The 25,985-nt window shown below is 45.2% G+C and overlaps 1 protein-coding gene and 1 pseudogene across 1 annotated transcript in view; one reads left to right on the top strand and one right to left on the bottom strand.

Annotated features, from left to right (window-relative positions):
• Window positions 1-25,985, bottom strand: part of LOC122434463 (melanoma-associated antigen 9-like) — a 263,142-nt gene that overhangs the window by 190,144 nt on the left and 47,013 nt on the right. The window lies entirely within an intron of this gene.
• On the top strand, window positions 7,070-7,967 carry LOC122434460 (annotated as a pseudogene).

The following is a 25,985-nucleotide window of genomic DNA, read 5'->3' as shown; positions in this document are numbered from 1 at the left end:
CTTGGAAGAAAAGTTATGACCAACCTAGATAGCATATTAAAAAGCAGAGACATTACTTTGCCAACAAAGGTCCATCTAGTCAAGGCTATGGTTTTTCCAGGAGTCATGTATGGATGTGAGAGTTGAACTATAAAGAAAGCTGAGCACTGGAAAATTGATGCTTTTGAACTGTGGTGTTGGAGAAGACTGTTGAGAATCCCTTGGACTGCAAGGAGACCCAACCAGTCCATCCTAAAGGAAATCAGTCCTGAATAATCATTTGGAAGGACTGATGCTGAAGCTGAGACTCCAATACTTTGGCCACCTGATGCAAAGAACTGACTCATTTAGAAAGACCCTGATGCTGGGAAAGATTGAAGGTGGGAGGAGAAGGGGACGACAGAGGATGATATGGTTATATGGCATTACTGACTCAATGGACAGGAGCTTGAGTAAGCTCTGGGAGTTGGTGATGGACAGGGAAGCCTGGCATGCTGCAGTCCCTAGGGTCACAAAGAGTCGGACATGACTGAGCGACTGAACTGTACTGAATGTAGAGCATGGTGACTAAAGTTAATGATACTGTCTTGTATACTTGAAATCTGCAAAGAAGGTAGATCTTAAGTGTTCTCACCACACACACACACATACAACCACACACAGACACAAAAGCTAACTATATGAGGTTATGAATGTTAATTAGCTTGATTGTGGTGATCATTTCACAATGTACACACATATGACAACATCAAATAGTACACCTTAAACATTCAGTTTGTATTTGTCAAGTATAACTCAACAAAGCTAAAAAAATGTGCATCTTAGGTGAGTCTCCCAAGGCAGTAGAAGTAAAAGAATAAACAAATGAGACTTAATCAAACTTAGAGCCTTCTCACAGAATGTGCTATGTGCTAAGTCGCTTCAGTCGTGTCTGACTGTGATGCTGTGGACTGTAGCCCACCAGGCTCCTCTGTCCATGGAAGTCTCCAGGCAAGAATACTGGGGTGGGTTGCCATTTCCTTCTTCAGGGGATCTTCCTGACCCAGGGATTGAATCAGCATTTCTTATCCTGCTTTGGCAGGTGTGTTCTTTACCACTAGCACCACCTGGGAATCCCTCTCACAGAAATTAAGCCCTTGTCAGTCACATCTTTGGCATTTTCTCCCAGTTACTCTGGCATTTTTTTCCCAGTTACCATAAACAAAACAAAAAGACAACCTATGGACTGGGAGAAAATATCAATGATGTGATTGACAAGGGTTTAGTGTCCAAAATGTATAAACAGTTCATACAACTCAACAACAGCAAAAAAAAAAAAAACCACTCAATTAAAAATGGGCAGAATTCCTAAATCTTTCTTCAAAGAAGACATATAGATGGCCAATAGACACATGAAAAGAAGCTCAACATCACTAATTACTAGAGAAATGCAGATCAAAACTATAATGAGATACCACTTCACAACAGTGAGATGGAGTCATCACAGACATTCTCAGGTTTACTTTCTGCATGACAAAGCAGAGGAAGTGTGGAACTTAGGAGCAAGACACCGTTGAATTTGAACTTAGCTGCAGTACTTCCAAACTATGTGACTCTGGGCAAGTTATTTGGTGAGATTGAGTCTCATTTCCCTCATTCATTAAAACAAGGGTACTGTACTTGAAGAGCTGCATATAAAATGCTACGATCAATATATGGTTGCTATTATGTGAACATATTCTTATTCTTGAGCTTATGTACTTCTCCAGTCAATGCTGTCTGGTACACAGGTACTAAAAAACCCATGTTATAAATAATGAACCTAAAATTCAGAGAGGCTAAGAATTTGCCTCAAATCACAACTAATTGGCTGACTAGAGCCCAGGAATCTGTACTTTCAAGATCCTTTCCATGGTACCACACATCATTCCTCCATCCCAGGGATGGCCCCAGGTCCAAGCCTTCTCTAGTTACATACCTCCACCCCCTTCAAAATCATAATAATAAGAAGCCATGAATTATCAAAGATTCGAAGAAACTTATCACCCCAGAATCCTAAGTTTCCACAGTCTTTACTCTTCTCCCAAGCCTTCCTTCTTAATGAGCTCCCTGGGAGTGGTAGATGGAATGACTGCATGTCTCCTTGAGGTGAGGTTATGTAGAAGGCAATCACCTCCTTTTGGGTCCCCACTCTTCCTCATCATTGGAGTAAATCTTCAGAGGCCAGTGATGGTAGCTGAAGAGTGAGACAAACTTGGGACCCAGATGCCTTGGGCTACATTGAAAGATTACTTCTCTAAAGGGAGAAAGAGAGAGGTGTCTGAGATGACAACCACAGTCACAATTCTCAGGGTCTAGTGATTCCCATCAGCTCCCACATAAAGCCTGGAAAGTTTCTTTCCTCACTTGATATGAGACCTCTACTGAGCTTCCTACCTCCATCTTCCTCCTCTAATCACCAAGGTCAATGAGACTGACGAGAAGATGCCTGGACTCATTAATGGCCACCCCAAAGGTCATCATCCCTTTTCTGAGTAAGTAGCCATTATATTCAACCTCATCACTATGCCTTAATCCTACAAATCCTGATGTATTTGAAGCTGAGAGATCATTTTGCAAAACACCCTCTTTTTACAAGGACATAATATGAGGTTCAGCATGGCTGAGACTACAAACCAGGTCCAGTGGTCTCCATACTTCTCTGTTTCTCCTTCCCCATTTCCATAAAAACAAGAACGATTTGTTCTTGGTGGGTAAGACCCCAAGGAAGGAAGCTCTGTACTTAAGATAGGATAGATGTAACTGCCCTGATGCTGTCAGGTAGAATCCAGCTTCTGTTGGCCCAGTCTAGCCCCTGGTTGTCCCCAAAACCAGAGCTACTGTGGAAGGCTCCAGATATTATGGCCTCACCCCAGCCTCTGAGCATCTTCAGAACAGTATGGGCCATAAGTTGGCCCATAAGGCTAGTAAGGGGAGATTGAGGTATTGGGTAAATCACTCCCTTTCAGAGCCTCAAGTTTTCCCTACGTAAAGCAAGTATGTTGTTTTCAAATACATCTTCCTAATATTTCTTGAAGTAATGCAATGTGTAAAACACTAGATAGCAGAATTGCTCCAATAAAAGAGGAAGAGACCTAGAGTCCTTTCCATTCAGAATTCCATTCAGCTTCTTAGCCCCTCTTGGCATGGCCTCTGAGTCCCCCAAGAAAGCACAGTTTGGAAATCTATGAAATGGATAACTTCTTAAGATCACTTCCATCAACAACCTAAATTTTTACAAATTTCCCCCAGAAGTTAACAGTCTAAAAGAAAATACTTGGCCATCACATAGGGAGCTTCAGGCATGCCAAACAGTTGTTCCAAAAGGTGACTATAGATGGTGGAATGATGCCAAGTCCTACTGGGTAAGGTTTGGAAGAGACTGGGAAAATTTCACCCAGAGAATAAGCCTGGGGACATGTTGCTACTTGGTTCTTCTGAGCCCCTTGGTTGGCATAGGCTGAGTGAATTATGAATCAGTGAATCATACCATGAAGGAATCATACCATAACTAACATCACTAGCAAAGAGTAAAGTCAGCTAACAGAGGATGCTGGTACTGACAGGCTTAGTAGAACCCTTGACTCCAGCATTTCAATCCAAGACATAGACATAATCCGGTTTTGATTGTGAAGGATCAAGGGACACAATTTAGGAGGCAGCAGACACTGTTTACTAGCACTGCTACAGTTGGATGACCTAGCATCTGTGTTCCTGATGGGTTCATGCTCTGAAAAGTAGAAGAAAAGCCCCCTGAGTTCAAGTTAAGACTTGATACAGTATTCTTTTCCTTATTCATAGAGCTCAGATGCGAAAGATTAACTTAACCACACACCTCAGTTCATGTTGCCAACACTGGGACCCTTTTTTGTTTTATTTGCTTCCTCAATCACACATGAATTTATATACCAACGCCCCACTCTTCCTGCCCTCCTCCATGGTGACATGCTTAATGTCATTAACTTTAAACATTGTGTATAGACAGACTTCCTGATTTGTTGCATTTTTAAATATTTTAAGCTATACCATGTGATGTTTTGATATACATTATGAAATGACTATCATGATGTTGCATTTTTAATGTATATATAAACCATTTTGTGCTATAGATCTCAATTATTGTCTTACTTTTTCACTCAGATTATGTTTTCAAAATCTATCAGTATCGCTATCAATACTTCTAGTCAGTTGCTTCTAAATAGCTGCATTTGGGACTTCCTTGGTAGTACAGTAGTTAAGACTTTGCCTTTCAAGGCAGGGGGCACGGGTTTGATCCCTGATGGAGGAACTAAGATCCCACATGCCCCGTGGCCTGACCAAAAATAAAATTAAATAAATAAATAGGTGCATTGTACCCCTCAGCACTCTTCTGTCACATTTGCCATCCCAGTGATGGACACCCGGATTGACGTGAGCACCCCATGACCGTGAATGAGTGTGCAAGAACATCTTCATTCATAAGCTTTTATCTGCCTGGATGGGAATTTCTCTGGAATACCCACATAGGAGCAGGATTATTGTATCATGAGATGTTCTTGAAATTTTGGTATAATTTACCTTCAAACCATTTGGGGTTGAGGTTTTTTGAGAGGAAAATGGTTTTGATTATCACTTCTATTTTTTCAATTAATTAATACCTTGTTTCCCTGGAAAGACCAATTTAGTTCTAGGTATGCACCCTGTTGTTTCTTTCTCACCTCCAGTTTAGCACTTACCTCCCTTCAAATGACCACTTCAATCTCCTCCCCCTAAACACACTAGTCCCCTTACCTTCTGCCTGGCTCCCCCTAGACTGCATCTACTATTTTTTAGCTGTACCCACTTTGGTACAAAATACTAAAAAGAAATATTAATAGTAGTATAATTAACATTTGCATAGAACCTTGTAGATTTCACTCAGTCATGCCTGATTCTTTGCAACCCCATGGACTATAGCCCACTGGGCTCTTCTGCCCATGGAACTTGAGTGTAGATCTCAAACACTTTTCAAATATGCCATCTTTTTTTTCCTTTTACAATATATTCTTTTTTATTATGGTAAGATATATGTAGCATAAAATGGCCATTTTAACCATTTTTAAGTGTTCAGTTTAGTGGTATTCAGTACATTCATAATGTTGTAAAACCTCACCACTATCAAATATGCCATCTTATTTGAACTGAATAATAAACTTCTAGAGATGATATTTTATTTTCCCCATTTTTCAGGTGAGAAAATAGATTAAAACATAGAAATATTCCCAGGGGAAATAGCAAGTATCTGAACCAGAACCAATTCCCAAATCACCAAATTTTCCCATCGACTCTCCTGATCCCTGGAGACTAGTCTCCAAGTTGCTAGTGTAAAACCCACAATCTTGCAAGGGGTGATCAGGGGTGATGTACCTTGTTCAATCTGTCAGTATTCAACATGCCGCTACGATGAGCCAAGTCCTTTGCGAGTCACTTAAAACAATGGGGAGTGAAACAGATTTGAACCCTGCTTTGGTAGTGCTTTCATCATAAACCTCTCCAGGTGGTGTCCATGCCCTAGTGGTCCCTTTCAATTTGGACCAAGCATTAAGTATTTCAGAGAGGAAGGAAATACTTCAGAAAACAATGCTACTGTATGCACCTACTTGTTAGTGATTTAAAGGAGAAATAAAAAGTCTGAGTTATCCTAAGCAGGGCAGTGACTTTCATCCAAGATCACTAAGCATCAAAAACATACCATTAGTGCTTTGCTTTGCTTTTGACCCTTCAAAAGGATCAGAAAGATTCTGAGGACGCAAGGCATACAGGATGTGCCATGCATGCATGCTAAGTTGCCTCAGTCGTGTCCGACTCTGTGTGACCCCATGGACTGTAGCCGGCCAAGCTCCTCTGGCTATGGGGATTCTCCAGGCAAGAATACTGGAGTGGGTTGCTATGCCCTCCTCCAGGGGATTTTCCCAACCCAGGGATCAAACCCATGCCTCTTACATCTCCTGCATTGACAGGCGGGTTCCTTACCACTAGCACCACCTGGGAAGCCCACAGGATGCAGACTTCCTCTAACTCAAAGTCTGCATCTCTAGCTCTACCCTCACTTTTCTGGGAGTATTTGACCACCACTTGCAGGCTTCCCTTTGTGCTGTTTTCTCTGAAGATAATCCTGTCCTTAGGAAGGGTGGACACAGAGAGTGCATGGTCTGTAACTCAGTGGTCCCATTATCAACCCAGATGACTGCTAGCTGCTTCAAACTCTATGTCCCAATCAGTTCTTGTCTTGTTCTCGTTTGACTGAGTTCCAACTTGGTAGATAGATGACTAGGGCATCAATTCCTACCAGACTGGAATCAATCTCCCCTGTTCTTGCCTTTGGGGGACAGAAATGACCTATTTCTGAGGCTCAGCACCTTCCTAATAAGATCACTGTTTTTTTTTTCCCAGAATGCTGCATATTCTCACATTTCCATGGCACACACTACCACCCTTCGGATGCTTCTTGCCTATAGCAGCACCTGCTGCTTAGTTCCTCTATTTCTTCTTTGATGCCTACCCACCTCCCTAAATCACCAGATTCAATGTTAGTTAAATAGACTCCCTCTGCCAGAGACATTTCTCCAATTTGCCACTCACCCTTGACAGTTCTCTACCCAGATGGAACTTGGTGTCCATCACCAGAATCATCTGGCCAGGAGGCAGCTGAAGATTAGCATGCTGATTAATAACTGAGGCCAGACACAGCAAAAGGATATCTTAGATACAGCTTGGGAAATCAAGCAAAATGATCTTTTCTGAACATGTTTTTTTGACCTTTACCATTTACTCAAAGAAAATGGGTATTAGGTTTTATCTTTTGGATAAGGAACAAGAATTGAAGTACCCTGTTCAAGATGAGTCAGATTCAAAGTTGGAATTGAAATCAAGGTGTGCCAAAACCAATCATATGAAGTTATATCATAGAATATATGGTGGTACACATGAATGACTCCCCTCGTGGGATGCACAAGCTGGAATAAGCTATGCAGTATCTCCTCTACCAGACTGAAGACTCCAAACCACAACACATACCTAATATTCCTTTATATTTTTTATTTTCAGAGGGTCAATGAGGGGAAACCAGAACCACATCACTGAATTCCTCCTTCTGGGACTGACCAGTGACACCAAACAGCAGATGTGGCTCTTTGCCAGCTTCCTGGTGATGTACCTGGTCAATGTGGGTGGCAACTCAGTCATCATTGCAGCCATCTGGGGAGATGCCTGCCTCCACACCCCCATGTACTTCTTCCTCTCCAACCTGTCCCTGGTGGACATCTGCTTTACAACTGTCATTGTGCCACAAATGTTAGTGAACATGCTGACTCAGAGAAGGACCATCCTCTTTGCCCAGTGTCTAGCCCAGATGTATTTTTTGTGGTCTTTGGCATGACTGACAGCTTCCTCCTGGCTGCCATGGCCATGGACCGCTACGTGGCCATCTGTCACCTATGGCGTTATACCACCACCATGAACCCCAAACACTGCTTCCAGCTCATGACAGCATCCTGGCTGGTGTCCCACCTCCTCTCCTTCACCCACACCATCCTCATGGCCCACCTCTCCTTCTGTGGGCCCAGCATCATCCACCACTTATTCTGTGACGTACAGCCTCTGCTGATGCTCTCCTGCTCTGACACCTCTGTCAATGAGCTCTTGGCCTTCACAGAGGGCTCCTTTGTGATCATGATTCCCTTCATCTTCATCACTGTCTCTTATGTCTATATCACCTGTGCTGTTCTGAGAGTCCCTTCTGGGAGAGGCAGGTACAAGGTTTTCTCCACCTGTGGGTCCCACCTCACAGTTGTAGCACTATTCTATGGAACTATAATATCTGTGTACATCCGCCCCTCGTCCACCTACTCAGTGATAAAGGTCCATGTGATCACTGTGACCCTTTTATCTATAGCCATAGGAACAAGGACATGAAACAGGCTATGAAAGAGCTGATGAGGAAGACAGATTAGCATAACTTCTAGAAGTACACCTCAGCATTCATTCATTCAATATGAACTTATGAAACAGGGACTTCCCTGGTGGTCCAGTGGCCAAGACTCTGAATTCCCAAAGCAGGGGACCCAGGTTTGATCCCTGGTCAGGGAACTAGATCCCACATGCCACAACTAAGACCTGGTGCAGCCAAATATAAATAAATTCATATTTTTTTAAAAAGAAAAAGAATTTATGAAATACCTGTTCTGTGCCAAGAATTGCATTCAGTTGCAAAATTCAGTTGCAAGGATAAATATCACAAAATATTGAAGTATATTGCAAGGATAAAATATTGCAAGGATAAATCAATGGTAGCTCTTGTCTTCAAAATTAATCACAGCTCAGTAAGGGAAAGGAGACACCTGCAATACAAGGTTATTATACTTTTGGTAAAGACAAGTAAGGCATGGGTATTGAAGGCCTACTGTATTATGCACATGGTTTCCTTCTTTTTCTTTCATAGTCTCTGGCTCTTGTGGGACACATACATGACCAGGGCTGTGCAATATCTGTCCTGATGCAAAGCAAGGAGAAACTTCCTGAGTCGGGTGTTTTAAATGTTAGTTACACGGGTCAACTCACAAATCTTCCCTTATCTCTGAAACAATCCCTCAAAGCTACCTAAGAGGATGCCTCCCAGGCTTAAGTTCACAGTATACTAGCTAGTGGTAAAGAATCCACCTACCAATACAGGAGTTGCAAGCAATGTGGGTTCAACCCCTAGGTCAGGAAAATCTCCTAGAGAAAGAAATGGCACCCCACTCCAGTATTCTTGTCTGGAAAATTCCATGGACAGAGGAGCCTGGTGGGTTACAGTCTACAGGGTCACAAAGAGTAGGACACACTTGACTGACTGAGCACATGCATACACATTTCTGCCCAATAAAACATAATTCTCAACTTTTGGGTTGTGCTTCTTCCTTTTTTTCAGGCAACAGCACAAACCATGCTTATACAGATTTCTCCTAGCCAATGATTAAGCATGCCAGGAGTACCAAGGCAGGCTTATCTCCAGAGAATTACAGGACTCTTCTGGTGGATACTTTTGATTCTAGGACACCCTCCGCACCACTCACCCCTGCATTGGCCTAGTCAAAATTTTCTTGGCGCTTTGCTGCAGTCCTATCCCATCCTTTTTCCTTCTCTCTTTTCTTCCACAGGTCTCAAGGCTTGAAAGATCTCTGATTTTTCCTGCCCCCTCCTCAACAAATATCTCACACACTAAATCCTGCCTTGGCATCTGCTTCTCAGAAGACCCAAACTAATGCATTAACCAACACCTTGCAAACAGTTCTACTCATTGGTAGATACCCTGTAGAAAGTTGAACAAGCACACCAGGAGATTGTACAAGAATTCATGAGTGCAGCCATTCCAAATGGAATAAACTGAAATTCTGACTTCATTTATTGTGATTTTCCTGTCTCACCTATGAAACAATCTAATAACTTAATACAAAAGAAATAATGGGGGAAACTCCAGTTCTCCAGCCTTTTCTGCTAAAATAATAAAGGTTAGGCTGTCACTAAAATATCAGTAGTAGAACAAAGGAATGATAAATGATTGTTATTGTGGAGTTGTTCTCTTTAGAGGATGGTGGTCTAAAAGTTTCTCCAATTTCCCTGCAGAAATATTTTTTAAGAAAAAGTGAACAATGGAAAATGTCATTTTCCCCTCATTTTTTAATAATAAAAAGAGGAGTTCTACTTGAGATAAAGAACTATTTGGGGAGAAATGGCAAAAACCTGGCAACAAACTAAAATGTCCATTAAGATCGGAATGGAGGGACTTCCCTGGTGTCCAGTGGTTAAGACTCTGTGCTTCCACTGCAGAAGGCACATGTTTGATCCCTGGTCTGATAACTAAGATTCCACATGTAGCATGGCTTGGCCAAAAAAGAAAAAAAGATCAGAATGGATAATATAGTACAATCACACAATATAATTAGAGTCCACACTCCCTTAGCTGCAGTTCTAAAATTCAACTTAGTCACTTTGCTGTACAACAGAAATTAACACAACATTATACATCAACTGTACTTCAATTAAATAAACTTAACTCACAACTCTCAAGTTGTGCATCTTTTTTAGTTGACATGGCTAATGGCTGGACAGTCCCACTGCAAAACTACAGAAGGTGATATTAAGGACCGGAAGCATAACTTCCCTTGTGGGTCACTGGGAGTGGTGGCAGGTGGCATCATGAGTTACTGGCAATAGTGGTAGATGGGGTCATGGGTCAGTGGGAGTGGTGATCGCTAGGGTCACTTTACCCTCTGGTTCAAGGACGATGTATCTTACCTCATGGGGGAGCTAAGGATAACAGATGTGGAGCATGTCTGGTCCCTGGAGGGTGAAACCCCAGCACCACGGGCTCTCATATCCCAGTGTGCACCTCACATGTGCTTTGTAGAGGCCATTCCACTGCTCCAAAAGACATGCTATTAGAGTGTCTCTTGGTCCTGGGTGATTTTGTGAAATGTTCTGTGTCAGTCAGTCCTGCATTCTGTGAAACTTCAAATAGTGTCACCATACAAGGTGCTGCAAGAAGGAAATTGAAATCCACATCTAGAATGTGTACCTATCAATTTCAGCAAAGATGAACCTCTCCCCCTTCAAGGATGGAAGTGAGATGTTGTGATCAACTCACCATTAGTGACTCATGGTCTTCTTGACGGACAGCATGACATTGAGGATTCAGCATTAATCTGTTATAAAAATAATATAATTTTATATATAGAATTTAGTATGTACAGAATTATATACTATATATAAATAGTATAGAAAGGCAACCACATCAGGATGGGTAGGCTGGGTAGACTCATGGTTTAGTCAAGAGCCGTACCCTGGGTGGGCAATGCACAAATGGTAGGATAATCACCACTGCAGATATTCTTCCCAGGAAGTGAGGGGTCTGAGCCCCACACTGGGCACCTAGCCTATAGGTCATGCACCAGGAAAACATGCCCACAAACATTTGGGTTTGAAAGGAAGCCGGTCTTACTCTTAGGAGGGCCAGACAGCTTTAGCAGCTAGAACCTCTGCACTTCAAGGACATACAGAAAATCTCACCCACTCCAAGACCCTGTGTTGATGCAGTAATTTGAAAAAGCCTGTGTGAGACCCACCTGCTCATCTCAGAGAGCTCCAGGAGAGATAGTAGGTAAATGGAGCTCACCCTAGGGCGGAGATACTGGTGGCAACCACTTGAGGGCGCTCATTCTACTAAAGGACATGGGTGCTGGCAAGTGCCATTTTGAAAACCTCCCTCTTGCTTCCTAATAGCAAGACATTTCAGCCCCACCAGGCAGTTTGCTGGCATCAGTACCTGGAAGAAGCAGACAAAACAAATAGGTGAGCATGGCCACAGCCCCACCCACCAGCAGGCCAGCTGTATTAGGACCCTCAGAGCCCCGCCCCCCTGCCCCCCGCCACACACACAAGACCCGGCCCTGCCACCAGGGTGCTCAGGATGGTGCTTCACCCACCAGTGTGCCTGCACAAGCCCGGGGACCTTCAGCCCTGCAGCCAGAGGTCCAAACCCTGCCCCATCCACCAGTGGGCTGGCACCAACTTCAGCAAACTCAAGGCTGGCAACCAGAGACCCTGGGACCAGCTCTGCCTATCAGCTGGCTGGCACCCATTCCAGGACCACATGCTCTGCAGCTGTACAGCTTGCCATGTCAGGTCCAAGCCCAACCACCGGTAGGCCAGCAATAGACCCAGGACCCCATAGGAGCTGGATTTTCAGATGAAAGGGTGTCCTGACACCCTGGACCCCAAAACCAACTGTGTCAGGAATGAGCCTCACACAACAGCAGGCTAACACTAGATCTGAGAACCCTCGTCCCTGTCACTATCTACCCCAGAACACTGCTCCACCCACCAGTGGGCTGGCACTAGCCCTGTGACCACCCAGGTCTCAGTAACCAGACACCTTATGACCCAACCGCACCCATCAGTGATTAGCAGTCTCTGCACAAGGCGAGACCCAGCAACCAAGCAGACCAGGGGTCAGCCATGCCTACCAGGCTGCCCACACCAGTCAGCCTGCCTCAAGAGAGGGGACCATGCAGTCCCCACGGGGGCAACACTAGAGCATATATCTCTGGTGACAAGAGGACAGGGGACTGCTGGGATGCACAGGTTGTCTCTTTCCAAAGACCACTACTCCAAGATCAAGAAATAAAACCAACCTGCCAAAGATATAGAAATAAAAAACTAATTAGAAAAAATGAGGGGACAGAAGAATATGTTCCAATTGAAGGAATAAGATAAAGCCCCAGGAGAAGAACTAGGTGAAATGGAGAAAACAATCTACCCAATAAAGTCTTCAAGGTAATGATGATAAAGATGCTGAAAGAATTTGGGAGAAGAATGAATGTACATAGTGAAAAGTTCAACAAAGTCTGAGGAAACAAAACAAAGAGCCAAACAGAGCTGAAGAATGCCACAGCTGAAATTAAAAATACACTAAAAGGTATCAAGAGTATATTAGATGATACAGAGGAACAGGTTAGAAAACTTGAATAGTGAGTAGTGGCAATCACTCAAGCTGAACATATAAAAGTGAAAGTGAAAGTCATTCAGTTGTATCTGACTCCTTGCAACCCCATGGACTGTAGTCCATGGAATTCTCTAGACTAGAATACTGGAGTGGGTAGACTTTCCCTTCTCCAGGGTACCTTCCCAACCCAGGGATCAAACCCAGGTCTCCCACATTGCAGGCAGATTATTTGTCAGTTGAGCCAAAGGGAAGTCCAAATCAAGTTTTAAAAATGAGGACAGTTTAAGAGGCCTCTGAGACAACAACATCAAACACATTCACCTTTGCATTATAGAGGTCCCAGAAAGAGAAGAGAGAGAGAGAGAAATGGTTAGATAATATAATGTAAGATGAAATAGGTGAAAAGTTGCCTATTCTGAGAAAGGAAACAGACCTCCAATTTCAGGAAGCACCCAGAGTCCCAAACAGGATCAACTCCCAGAAGACCACATCAACACACATTGTAATTAAAATAGCCAAAATAGAAGATAAAGAGTGAATATTAGAGCAGCAGGAGAAATGCAGTAAGTTACCTACAAAAGAAATTCAATTAGGCTATCAGCTGACTTCTCAGAAGAAATGGTGCAGGCCACAGGGAGTGGTACTTTATTTTAAAAATGCTGAAAGGAAAACAACCTACATCCAAGAGTGTTCTACCCAGAAACCCTATTTTTCAGATTTGAAGGAGAGTTCAAATGTTCTGTAGAAAAGCAAAACTAAGAGTTCAGCACTGTCAGCTACAAATTCGCACTTACCAAGAGCATTGCCAACAACTGAACAAAAATGACTTTTGCCATCTGCCTCTATGGAGACTGAACCCCATGCTGCTGTAGCTGGTGACCTTCAACAATCCCTGAGGGAGTTCAGGGTGGAGTGAGGCACTCTGTACTCCAGGGAATCTGATGGGACAAGTCTTTAGATAGTTGGATGTTTTTAGGAACAGATTTTATGATCTCAATCCTTGCATCTCCTCATATCTAGAGAAGCACTAAATCCCTTCATGGTGACATCAGATCCTCATGACTAACAAAAACCTTTTGTAAAATGACTGCTTCATGGCACTGAACTCCTCCTTCACCAAAACCTTATATACTGACTTTCCCCCACTGCCACTTTGGAGCAGTCTCTCAGAGCTATCTGAGATGCTGTCTCCTGGGCTGCAGTCCTCATTTTGCCCCAAATAAAACTTAACTCGCAACTCTCAAGTTGTACATCTTTTTTAGTCGACAGCACCATGAAACAAGCTTTACGAGAAATTTTAACAAGACTTCTCAAAGTTAAAAAGAACAAGCCACAACTACAGTTATGAAAATTATGAAGGAAAATCTCATTGAAAAAAGCAAATGAACAGTGAAAGTCATAATCAACCACATATAAGCATGAAGGAAGAACAAATGATAAAAGGAAAATCATCTATATCCATAAAAAGTAAATGAGGGATACACAAAGCAAAAGGACATATGATGTCCAAACTGTTAAACATGGGGCAGAGAGTACAATGCAGTGTTGTTAAAATGCATTCGAATTTAATAAATCAGCAACTTAAAATAATTATAAATACATAACTGTATGCACACATATATGTGTGTACATATATAAACATGCAGCATGCATAAATCATGTATATTTATACATATATGCACTTATATAAACATACAGCAATGTGAAATGTTAGAAGCGTTCTTGCTAGGGACAAGTCCTAGAAGTATGTTATCTATCCTGTCTAAGAAATACGCATACTGAAAAAAGTTACTATTTCATATTGCAGCACGATCATCTATCTAGCAAATTCAAAGGAATGAGGACCTGGAATAGTCAAATGAATAACAAACTTCAGAAAAATAGGGGGTGGAATATTACCACAGCTAAATGAAGTGCTTTGCCCTGCAAGAGCAATAACCATGTAGAACATGTAATAGAAAATGCCTCATTTTAAAATGGCAGTAAATTTCAAAAGTTATCTAAAAAGAATCCTAACAAATATGTAGGCAAGGTCTTTAGGAGGCATTACACAAGCTTACAGAGAAGGCAATTGCAACCCACTCCAGTACTCTTGCCTGGAAAATCCCATGGGCAGAGGAGCCTGGTAGGCTGCAGTCCACGGGGTCGCAAAGAGTCGGACACGACTGAGCGACTTCATTTTCACTTTTCACTTTCATGCATTGGAAAAGAAAATGGCAACCCACTCCAGTGTTCTTGCCTGGAGAATCCCAGGGATGGCAGAGCCTGGTGGGCTGCCGTCTATGGGGTCACACAGAGTCAGACACAACTGAAGCGACTTAGCAGCAGCAGCAGCAGCAGCACACAAGCTTACTGGTAGACTCAGGTTCAAGAACTGCCAAATAAATAGAGCAATAGAGCATATCCAATGATGGGAAACAGAATACTGGGACAATGTCATTTCTCCTTTTGTATAGATTTACAGGATTAGTGCTATAAATTTACCTACCAAGAAGACAGTCAATCTTGAGCTTCTGTCTTCTGTTCCCAAAAGAAATCCTGAGAAACTAAGAAGGGAGAATGAATGAAGTAAAATGTATCTGGAATCAAGATTGCCAGGAGAAATATCAATAACCTCAGATATGCAGATGACACCCTTATGGCAGGAAGCAAAGAAGAACTAAAGAGCCTCTTGATGAAAGTGAAAGAGGAGACTGAAAAAGTTGGCTTAACACTCAACATTCAAAAAACTAAGATCATGGCATCCACTCCCATCACTTCATGGCAAATATAATGGGAAACATGGGAAACTTTGAGAGACTTTATTTTTGGGATTCCAAAATCACAGCAGATGGTGACTGCAGCCATGAAATTAAAAGACCTTTGCTCCTTGGAAGAAAAGTTATGACCAACCTAGACAGTATATTAAAAAGCAGATATTACTTTGCTGACAAATGTCCATCTAGTCAAAACTATGGTTTTTATAGTAGTCATGTATGGATGTGAGAGCTGGACTATAAAGAAAGCTGAGCATCAAAGAATTAATGCTTTTGAACTATGGTGTTGGAGAAGACTCTTGAGAGTCCCTTGGACAGCAAGGAGATCCAATCAGTCAATCTTAAAGGAAATCAGTCCTGCATATTTATTGGAAGGACTGAAGCTGAAGCTGAAACTCCAATACTTTGCTCACCTGATGGGAATAACTGACTCCTTGGAAAAGACCCTGATGCTGGGAAAGATTGAAGGCGGGAGGAGAACGGGAAGACAGAGGATGAGATGACTGGATAGCATCACTGACTCGATGGACATGAGTTTGAGCAAGCTCCAGGAGTTGGTGATGCACAGGGAAGCCTGGCATGCTGCAGTTCATGGGGTTGCAAAGAATTGGACATGACTGAGTGACTGAACTGAACGAAACTGAATAACTATGTAGCTGTAGCCTGCATAGAAGCAGGTGACAGGATGGGTAACAGGAAAGTTTAAGCTTCTGCCCATGTTTCATTGTGTAAATTGGGAGACAGTGTCTCAGGCCACAGATGCCAGAAGCCACAGGGTAAGATCAGGACAGCACAAAGAATGGGATGATTGAGCCAGCAGGGCTGCAGCGTCTGTGCTAATAACCACTTGAAATCACCTCACCTTAGGGTGAGGACTGGCCTTTCCGAAATGTATGCTTTAAATAGCAGATGAAGATTGGACTAGAAATAAGAGAATAGCATTGAGCATCAGAGTGAATCAAGCAGCGTAAGAGTAGATGTTCTTTCTTGAAATTTGGCAAGATGTGAAATATATTTCTGACTCTGAATGTGGCTCAAGAGAGTGAAAATCAGTGCTCTGAACTATGAAAAGTTAGAAAACTTGATTCAAAAGACCTCTCCAGACCCTGCTGCTCAACCTCTTCCATACAGAGAAGGAATCTTAGAACAAACTAAGTCTGGCTGCGGGCAGAGAGGCAACACTGGAAAGTGTGCTTCCTCTGGGACCCTCCTCTGCAGTCAGGGGTGCTGCGCCCCCCACCCAGCTTCCAGTCTGGGATGCAGAGTCACTCTGTGCTCATGGGGCAGCTGGACAGAGGCGCAGACCTGACCTGGAGGGAGCCCGTTGCAGCCAGCCTTTCCTCAAGGTCTCCCAAGTGAGGACCCTCAGGAGTGAGTTCTGGGGAGGGGGCATCTTCCCAGGGGGTCCAGAGAACCCAGCTCCACTCCCAGCTCAGCCCCGGGAGTCCCTAAGCCACGGGTCCCCATGTGATGTCACCTGATTTCTGTCTGCCTCAGAGGTCTGAGAAAATGTGGGCCTGGGTCTGGGAGGAGGGTCCAGTCCCTCAGAGAGGAAGCTGGTGCCGGCCCTATGAGGGAGTCAGGGGGAGGAGCCTGAGGGAGGATTAAGACCTCACAGGATCCGAGTCCTCCCTGGGAGACCCTGAGCAGGCTCATCAGAATGGGTCCCTCCGTCCCACCTCAGGGGACCAGAGAGGAAGGGCCTGGGTCTCAGGGCAGAAAATTCAAGTGGGCAGAGGGACAAGCCCAGTTCCTGAAGGGAGCCAAGATGAGGAGCAGAGGGAGGAGTGAAGGGCTCTTGGAGCCCAGAAAAGTGGGGCGGTAGGAACATGGGGCATCCCGGAGAAGCCCACTCCTGATGTCAAGCCTGGGAGGACCCAGGTGGATGAGCACGTGGCAGGGTGTCCTGACATTTGCATTAGGTCTCAGCCAGACTAGGACTTGATGCAATGGGGGTGGGAGTGGGGGTTCAGGTGGGCAAATGAGAAGTCTAGGGACTACTGGGACTGAAAGTGAGGACCCTGAGGGAGAACTGAGGGGACCCTGGACTCCAGAATATGGGTGAGGGTGGAGTGTCCCAGAGAAACTGGCCCTGCCCTCAGCTGTGGGAGGCCGCAGGGTGAGATAAGCACGTGGCAGCCTGTGCTGACTTCCTCATCTGGGTCCCAGAGAGACTGGGAACCCGGGATGGGGTGGGCACTCAGGTGGGCCGGGGGGTTACATGCGAACAAAATGAAAGTGAGGACACTGAGGGAGGACTTAGGGGGCCCCAGGCCCCAGAACAGAGGCGACTCCAGCAAAACACGCCCCTGCCGCCAGGCGTGGGAGACCGCCAGGTGAGAGGAGCAAATGTGGTGTGTCCCAACTTCCGCATCAGGGTCTTAGAGAGGCTGGGGCCCTGGTGTGAGGAGCGGGCTGTCTGGATGAAGACAGGCCACCCAGGACCTGCAGGGGTATTAGTTGGAGACCCTGAGGGAGAGTCGGCCCCTGGACTTCAGAACCCAGCAGCCCCCTCTTCGTCCCTGCTGTTACCCTGGAGTCTGGGCATCTGGCTCCAAGTGCAGCCCCCTGAGGGCAACCTCTCCATTTGGATCACCTGAAGGTCTGGGTAGAGGAGTCAGGAGGCTGCAGGTGGGCAGAGCAAGGGGTCTGGGCTCTGTCAGACAGTGAGGGAGGACCCCGAATAGGACTAGGAAACACTCCCTCCTAACCTCAACGCCTCGGGGTTTATGGGGCCTGAGTCCAAGGGACTCCAGGGTGAGCCCAGGTGGGAAAGGCCTGAGCCCACCCATGGGGAGGACTGCCGGGTCCCTCCCTCAAAGAGAAGGGAACCCACCTGCAGGGCGTCAGCTGTACCCCGGCCAGAGCCCAGCAGGAAGGCCAGGGTGATGTGCTCTCTTTTTGCCAAGGTGCTTGGAGGGCTCTGGCGGGGGTGGGGGGGCTCGTGGGAGGCTCTGGGAGGCTCAGGCTTCTAGGGGAATCCGTCAGCATGGGTCAGGCCAGGCTGCATGGCAATCACACCGAAGGTCCTGAGGACATAGTGAAGAGGCAGCCTCCCCCAGAAGAGAAGAGGCCCTGCGTGTAGAGTTAAGGGGGAATGCAGGGGGAGGGGTGTGCCTAATGTGGAAGGGGACCTGGAGGGGGAGGACGCTGCAGGGAAGCCATCTGGGGAGCATATCTGCTCAGCAGCAGGAGGAGCCCCTGAGTCACCAGGAGTCAAGGTGAGAATCCTGAGGAGGAGTGGGGGACCCCAACCCCCACCACAAAGAGGGGCCCACAGAAATCCCTCCTGCCAGCCCTAGGAACCATCAGAGCCCTGAGGCCCACCAGCTTACCTAGATGGTTGGTCAATGCCAGGGGGCCTTCCTCTGAGGGTCTGGCTTCAGGCCCTCACAGAGGTCAGGGGGAGCACTGGGGAGACCCCTCTTCATACACAGTACTTGGAGCCCAGCCTGCCTTGCCCCTTTGGTCACCCTGGGGTGGCCCAGAAGAGGTGGGTGCATTGGTGCTCTCACTTCCGTTGTCATGAATGTTAAGGCCGTTGCTTAAGGAGATGGGTCACAGTCAACAGAGGGCACTGCCCTAGGCCTTCCAGGGTGTCAAGGTGGAGACTGAGCCGACTGCCTATTGTCCCAGCACAGAGGGACTCAATAGAGTTTGGCCACCCCTTGTTGTCCCTTGTGAGCCCTGTTAGCCCCTGGGCAGGCATGACCAGTATTCAGGGCCTCTCTGTTTCTCCCTTTCAGTACAGGGAATTTGTCTTGAGAATTTTGCCTCAGGGCAACAGTCAGGAGGACCCAGACCCTGGCGGGAGGAAGCAGAGAACCCTTTGTGAGCACAGGGGGGACCACTCACCTCAGGACAGGGGGAACCTCGCTGAATACAGCCCAGTCCTCCTGTCAGCACTGAGTGGCCCAGCGCCATGCCACAGTCTACAGCTGAGGTGCCCCCTTGTTTCCTCTCACAGGGGCTCCAGGAGCCCAGAGATGAAAGCACAGGTCTGAAGCTTGTGTCCGCAGGTTGCAGAGCAAAGGAGGCCCAGGCAGTGCCAGGAGTCTAGGTGAGGTATGTGCCCTGAGTGTGCAGTGGGGGCTCCCATCCCAGAACAGATGGGACTCCACAAGGCCCAAATTTCCCCCACCATATCAGCCCCAGGACCTCGGACTGTGCTGACTATACCCCTGGGAGCCATCTCACTTCCTCCTTGGAGTTAGCAACAGACAGCCTGCCCAGCAGGAGCACCCCTGTGAGGCCAGAGAGCACCCCTCAAGAGGATACCTGTCAGTGGCCTGTGTCAGACCACCCAGGGTGGATTTCTCAGCCGAGGCCGTGCACAACCCCTCTCTCCCCCAGGCTTGTGGTCCCCATCTGTCCCCCTGCCTCACTTCTATCTGTGGTTTGATCCCAGTCATCATGCCTGGAATGAGCGAGCTCCACAAGGAGAGTGAGGCCATACTTCAGGACCCAAGGGAGGCTGAGAGCCCAATGGAGGCACAGTTCATTTGGGTGGGGGAGGAGGAGGAAGGGGAGGTGGAGAAGGAGAAGGAGATAGAGGTGGAGGAGGAGGAGGAGGTTGCATCCCTTTCCCCCTCCTCCTCACTTTACTCCTCCTCCTCTGTCCTATTCCTGGGCACCCTGGAGGAGCTGGAGTTGGCTGATGCTGAGGCATCTTGTCCCCCTCCCCAAGACCTCCGCGTGCCTTCCCCTCCTCCCCTGCCATGGCTCCCGCTCCATGGAGCCAATCCGAAGATGAGGCCTCTAGCAGCCAAGATGAGGAGGGGCCGAGCACTGGGCAGAACCAGGAAGGTGCCCAGTCCACGCACCCAGACCCATTGCATCTGCTGGTGGTGGAGCTGGTGCGCTTCCTGCTCCTCAAGTATCGCACCAAGGAGCCGACCATGAAGGATGAGATCCTGAACATGGTCCATCAAAGAAGACGGGCACCACTTCCCTGAGGCCTTTCGCCAAGCCTCGGACTGCCTGCAGCTTTTTGGTGTGGATATGAGGGAGGTGGACCACACGAAGCACACCTACGTGCTAGTCCCCACCCTGGGCCTCACCTGCAATGGGATGGTGAGCGATGGGCACAGCATGCCGAAGACCAGCTTCCTGGTGGTGGTTCTAGGCATGATCCTCCTGGAGGGCAACTGTGCCCTTGAGGAGGATATCTGGGAAACCCAGAATGACATGGGTGTATATGCTGGGAGGGAGCACTACATCTATGGGGAGCCCAGGGAGCTGCTGACCCAAATGTGGGTGCAGGAGGGATACCTGGAGTACCAGATGGTTCCCCACAGTGACCCTGCTCACTACAAGTTCCTGTGGGGTCCCTGGGCCTATGCAGAGACCAGCAAGTGGCACATCCTAGAGCATCTGCTCAGAATCAATCAAGGGGCTTCCAGGTCCCTCCCACTCCCATCTTCAAAGGCTGAGAGGGAGGAGGAAGAGGGGCCCTGAGCCAGAGCAGCAGCCAGGCTCCTTCCAGGCCTACATCCAACAGCTTGTCCTGGGGGCAGGAAGTGAGGCTGACCCTTCCCTCTGTGATTGGAGAGGGAGCAGTCAGCCTTCTCAGTTGTAAGGGCCCAGGCCAGTTGGGGGCACACAGTGTGTAGCATCTTTGGGTTCCTTCTTTCCACAGTGACATGGAGATTCATCTCTGTTTTCTTTAGGAATTTTTCAAATGTTGTTTTTTTTCAGCTGAAGTCTTAATAAACCTCAGTATCTAACTTTTTGAATGCCATTGATTACACATGTATTGGTACTTACTTAGTTTAAGGATAGGAGTTTTGCTGTTTTGTAAGAGAGATTGGGAACTCTCCTATTTTATTTTGTGACCCTGAAGAAGCTAACATTTCATTGGAATAGAGATTTTCTTGGAAATGAGAAAGAACTTAATAAAATTGATAGATGTCAAGAAATAGCAAAATTGGGAATTCCCTGACAATGCATCTGTTAGGACTCAGTGCTTTCACTGCTGGAGCCCAGGTTCGGTCCCTGGTTAAGGAAATAAGATCCCCAAAACAACTGGACATGAGGAAAAAATAAAAGGAAATAAAGAATAAAAATTTAAGTTAATTCTAAAATCTTTTGTCCTCTTCTCTGTCATTCTATAAAACTAAAATATCTGTGTTTCATTGGATTTGCATGAGTTATTGAAGAAAGTAGGATAAAATTGGTCTGAGTGATTAAGCACCTTGCTCACTGGCTTATTTATTCCCCAGAATTTCATGGAGTCTCTGCTCTATGGAAGGCCCTTGTTAGCAGTGGGGACAGTAGGAGAAGCAGAACACGCCCACACCTAGAGTGATGGTCTAGGAACCAAAGTCACATGAGGAAGGTGTAGAGACATCCCCTAGTCCCACAGAACAAGGAAACAAGGGGCGGGGAAGAGGGGCTCCAGGAGGAGAGCTCAAGTGTTGGTGCCTGAGCCAGGGAGGTTTGGGGCTTTGGGAAACTGGGTTCCTTCTGTGGGAGGTGATTGTGATGAGGCTGGGTGGTAGTATTGTAGCAAAAAGGAAAACAAGAAGAATGAAGTGTTTTTTTTGTTTGTTTGTTTCCCCCTTTCCTGAGAAGAAAGAATGTAAAGAGAACAGGAACCAGGCCTGAACATTCCTACTTTTTTTTTTTTAACATTCCTACTTTTTAAACTTTAATTGCTCCTAACTCTGTATGTCTGTAACCAAGACTGCTTTCCTGCCCCATAACTCTACAGGAGCTATGAAAGTGTGAAAGTCACTGAGTCCAACTCTTTGCAACTCCAAGGACTATATATATGTATAGTCCATGGAATTCTCCAGACAAGAATACTGGAGTGGGTAGCCTATCTCTTCTCCAGTGGATCTTCCCAACCCAGGAATAGAACTGGGGTCACCTGCATTGCAGGCGGATTCTTTACCAGCTGAGCTACCAGGGAAGCCCACAGGAGCTATACTTCACATCTATTTTTCTTTGACTCTATGCTAAATACATCGTGTATCTGGTGATTACCCTTACAACACCCTTCCTCTTGTAGTTACAGATCAGAAAGAAGGCCACAGAGTCTCCAAACTGCCAGGCTCAATTAATGGGTTACTGAAGCCAGTCTATGACTGACTTTGAGAGGAAGAAATCAAGATCTTAACACCTTTGTTCCTCATCACTGACTGGGAGCCCTCATCTTATATCAGCCCCTAGATTCCTCATGGACAGGAGGCTCAGTTTTTGAGGCATGAGCCTGCTTTGTTCCCCTCTCTGCTGGCTGAGAATTAAAGCCACCTTTCTATTGCCTCCACACTCTGTCTCCATGTTTTTTATCTGTCTTCAGTGGACAGAGAAAGCCAAGATTTTAGCCAGCTGCAGTGGCAACCCTCAGACCTGCAGATGGTGTGTCTTGGGGATGAGGGAAAGTCTGAAAGGGGACATTGCTGAGCAGTGTCCTGTGGAATCCTGGGTAAAAGCAGAAAGATCTCTTCCTGGGGAAAGAAAGGAAGTTGGCCTGGGTGCCTGTTGCATTGCATTTGAATGGAGGTAGGGAGCAAGGTGTTTTATACCCACATCTCCAAGTGTTTCCTCAGAGGAAGAGTGACTCCCCCCTGATGTGAGGCCCAGAACCTGCTGAACAGAAGGTCTTCTTCTTTGTCTCAGAGAGCCAGAGTCGACTCCAGGAAACTGACCAAATAGTTGTTACCTTGAGTGTTACTTGACCAATGTTAAACAAGGTCTAGAATTTTGTAGGAATAAAATGAGTGAAAATAGTGGTTTGGATGCAAGAGGAGCTGCCAAAGAGGGAAGGAGTTGATTAAAAATTCCAGCTGGAAAGAAGCACTGTTCAACTTCATTGAAGTGTAATTTGAATACCATAAAATTCACCCATGGAAAGGTATAATTCAGAGATCTCCAGTCAGTTTCGTAAGTCATGTAGCCATCATCACAGTCCAATTTTGGAACATTTCCATCACTCAGGAAGATGACCTCTGCCCACCTACAGTTAATCCCTGATTTCCCAGCCCACTCCCATGCAGTCATTGCTCTCCTCCCATCTCTACTGATTTGCCTTTCCTGGAAATTGCATAGAAAAGGAGTAACATGACTTATTTCCTTGATCCATGCTGTACCACAGGTTTGCCATTCTTTTCTTTTTATTCCTAACCAGAATTCCACTGCAAGGATATGTGAAAACAGATTTAAATTTTTATAAATTATACTGTATTGATTTTTTTTCCTTTCATGGATTAGGCTTTGGTGTTGTATTTGGGAAAATATTGTCTAAAGCAAAGTCATGAACATTTTCTACTATGAATTAATTTTTGTGTATGTTCTGAGGAAATGGTGTAAACTCACATTTTTTTTGTAGGTGGATCCCCCTTCTCTCAGCTCCAATTGTTGAAAAGTGGATTTATTCCTTCCATGTAGATCTAGCACCTTGAAAAACATCCATGGACCATAAACAAATGAGCTTATTTATGAACTCTCAATTCTGTCCCATTGAGCTCTACATCTACCCTTACAATAAAATTGTATTTTCATCTGTATGTCTTCTTTGGAGAAATGTCTGTTTAGTTCTTTGGCCTATTTTTTGATTGAGTCATTTATTTTTCTGGTGGAATTGAGCTGCAGGTGTTACTTGTATATTTTTGAGATCAATCCTTTGTCTGTTGCTTCGTTGCTATTATTTTCTCCCATTCTGAAAGTTGTCTTTTCACCTTGCTTATAGTTTCCTTTGTTGTGCAAAAGCTTTTAAGTTTAATTAGGTCTCATTTGTTTATTTTTGCTTTTATTTCCAATATTCTGGGAGGTGGGTCATAGAGGATCCTGCTGTGATTTATGTCGGAGAGTGTTTTGCCTATGTTCTCCTCTAGGAGTTTCATAGTTTCTGGTCTTACATTTAGATCTTTAATCCATTTTGAGTTTATTTTTGTGTATGGTGTTAGAAAGTGTTCTGGTTTCATTATTTTACAAGTGTTTGACCAGTTTTCCCAGCACCACTTGTTAAAGAGGTTGTCTTTTTTCCATTGTATGCAAATCAAAACCACAATGAGGTACCATTACATGCCAGTCAGGATGGCTGCTATCCAAAAGTCTACAAGCAATAAATGCTGGAGAGGGTGTGGAGAAAAGGGAACCCTCTTACACTCTTGGTGGGAATGCAAACTAGTACAGCCACTATGGAGGACAGTGTGGAGATTCCTTCAAAAACTGGAAGTAGAACTTCCATATGACCCAGCAATCCCACTTCTGGGCATACACACCGAGGAAACCAGATCTGAAAGAGACATGTGCACTCCAATGTTAATCGAAGCACTGTTTATAATTGCCAGAACATGGAAACAACCTAGATGCCCATCAGCAGACGAATGGATAAGGAAGCTATGGTACATATACACAATGGAATATCACTCAGCCATTAAAAAGAATCCATTTGAATCAGTTCTAATGAGATGGATGAAACTGGAGCCCATTATACAGAGTGAAGTAAACCAGAAAGATAAACACCAATACAGTATACTAACACATATGTATGGAATTTTAAAAGATGGTAACAATAATCCTATATGCAAAACAGAAAAAAAGACACAGATATATAGAACAGACTTTTGGACTCTGAGGGAGAAGGCGAGGGTGGGATGATCTGAGAGAATAACATTGAAACAAGTATACTATCAAGTGTGAAAGAGATCACCAGCCCAGGTTGGATGCATGAGACAAGTGCTCAGGGCTGGTGCACTGGAAAGACCCAGAGGGATGGGGTGGGGAGGGAGGTGGGAGGGGAGATCGGGATGGGGAACACATGTAAATCCATGGCTGATTCATGTCAATGTATGGCGAAAACCACTACAATGTTGTAATTAGCCTCCAACTAATAAAAATAAATGAAAAAAAAAAAACAACCCTGTATTTTCATGATGCCTTTATCATAACAATGGGTTTTGAAATCATGAAAGGCAAGTAAACCTTCCATCGGCCCCCACCCCTCACCACATTTTGTGTCTATTCTGGGTCTTTTACATCGTCGTTTTTGAATCAGCTTGTCCATTTTTACAGAAAAGTCTCTGGGCATTTGGGGAGGGAATGGGGAGAATCCACACATCGCACTGGAGGCAACCACAGTCTGACAGCATCGCACCTCCTGACTCATGAGCATAGAGCCCTTCTCTCTCATAGATATTTGCAAACCCCACTCAGCAAAGTTTTGTACTTTTCAGTGTGGAACTCACACACATCTTTTGTTGGTATATTAGTCTTCTTCCAAAGTATTTCCTTCCTTTTGATGCTATGGTGAACGGAATTGTTCTATTAATTTCACTTTGGGATGATTCATTGCTACTATACAGAAATATATTTGGTTTTTTTTAAAACACTGACCTCATACCTTGCATATTGGCTAAACTCATTAACTGGTTCATATACGTTTTATTTATTTATTTATTTTTGGTGGGTTCGCTTGAATTTTTGCTGTGCAAGTTCATATTGTCTCTCAGTAATACCAGGTTTTCTGTTTCCTTTGGAATAGTGTAAAGAGTAAAAGTTAAATTTCACCAATTGCTCTCACTCCTCTCTGATATGGGGTCACCATCCTCTTAAAGTCACAACAGGGTTGATTGGTAAAAATCCCCAAGCTGCCTCATGTGTGTTCACTAGTGCCCAAGTGACATTTGGCTTTGCTCCCATGGGTCAGACCCTGGAAAGCCATAGGAGGGCAGTGCCCAGAGCAGCCCATGTGGATAGAATATTCTGGCAATATTCATGTGATGTGT

This window comes from Cervus canadensis, chromosome X (genome assembly GCF_019320065.1).
Source record: "Cervus canadensis isolate Bull #8, Minnesota chromosome X, ASM1932006v1, whole genome shotgun sequence".
In the NCBI taxonomy this organism is placed as follows: Eukaryota; Metazoa; Chordata; class Mammalia; order Artiodactyla; family Cervidae; genus Cervus; species Cervus canadensis.
The sequence above is the reverse complement of the archived record's forward strand: the minus strand, read 5'-3'. Positions and strand labels throughout refer to the sequence as shown.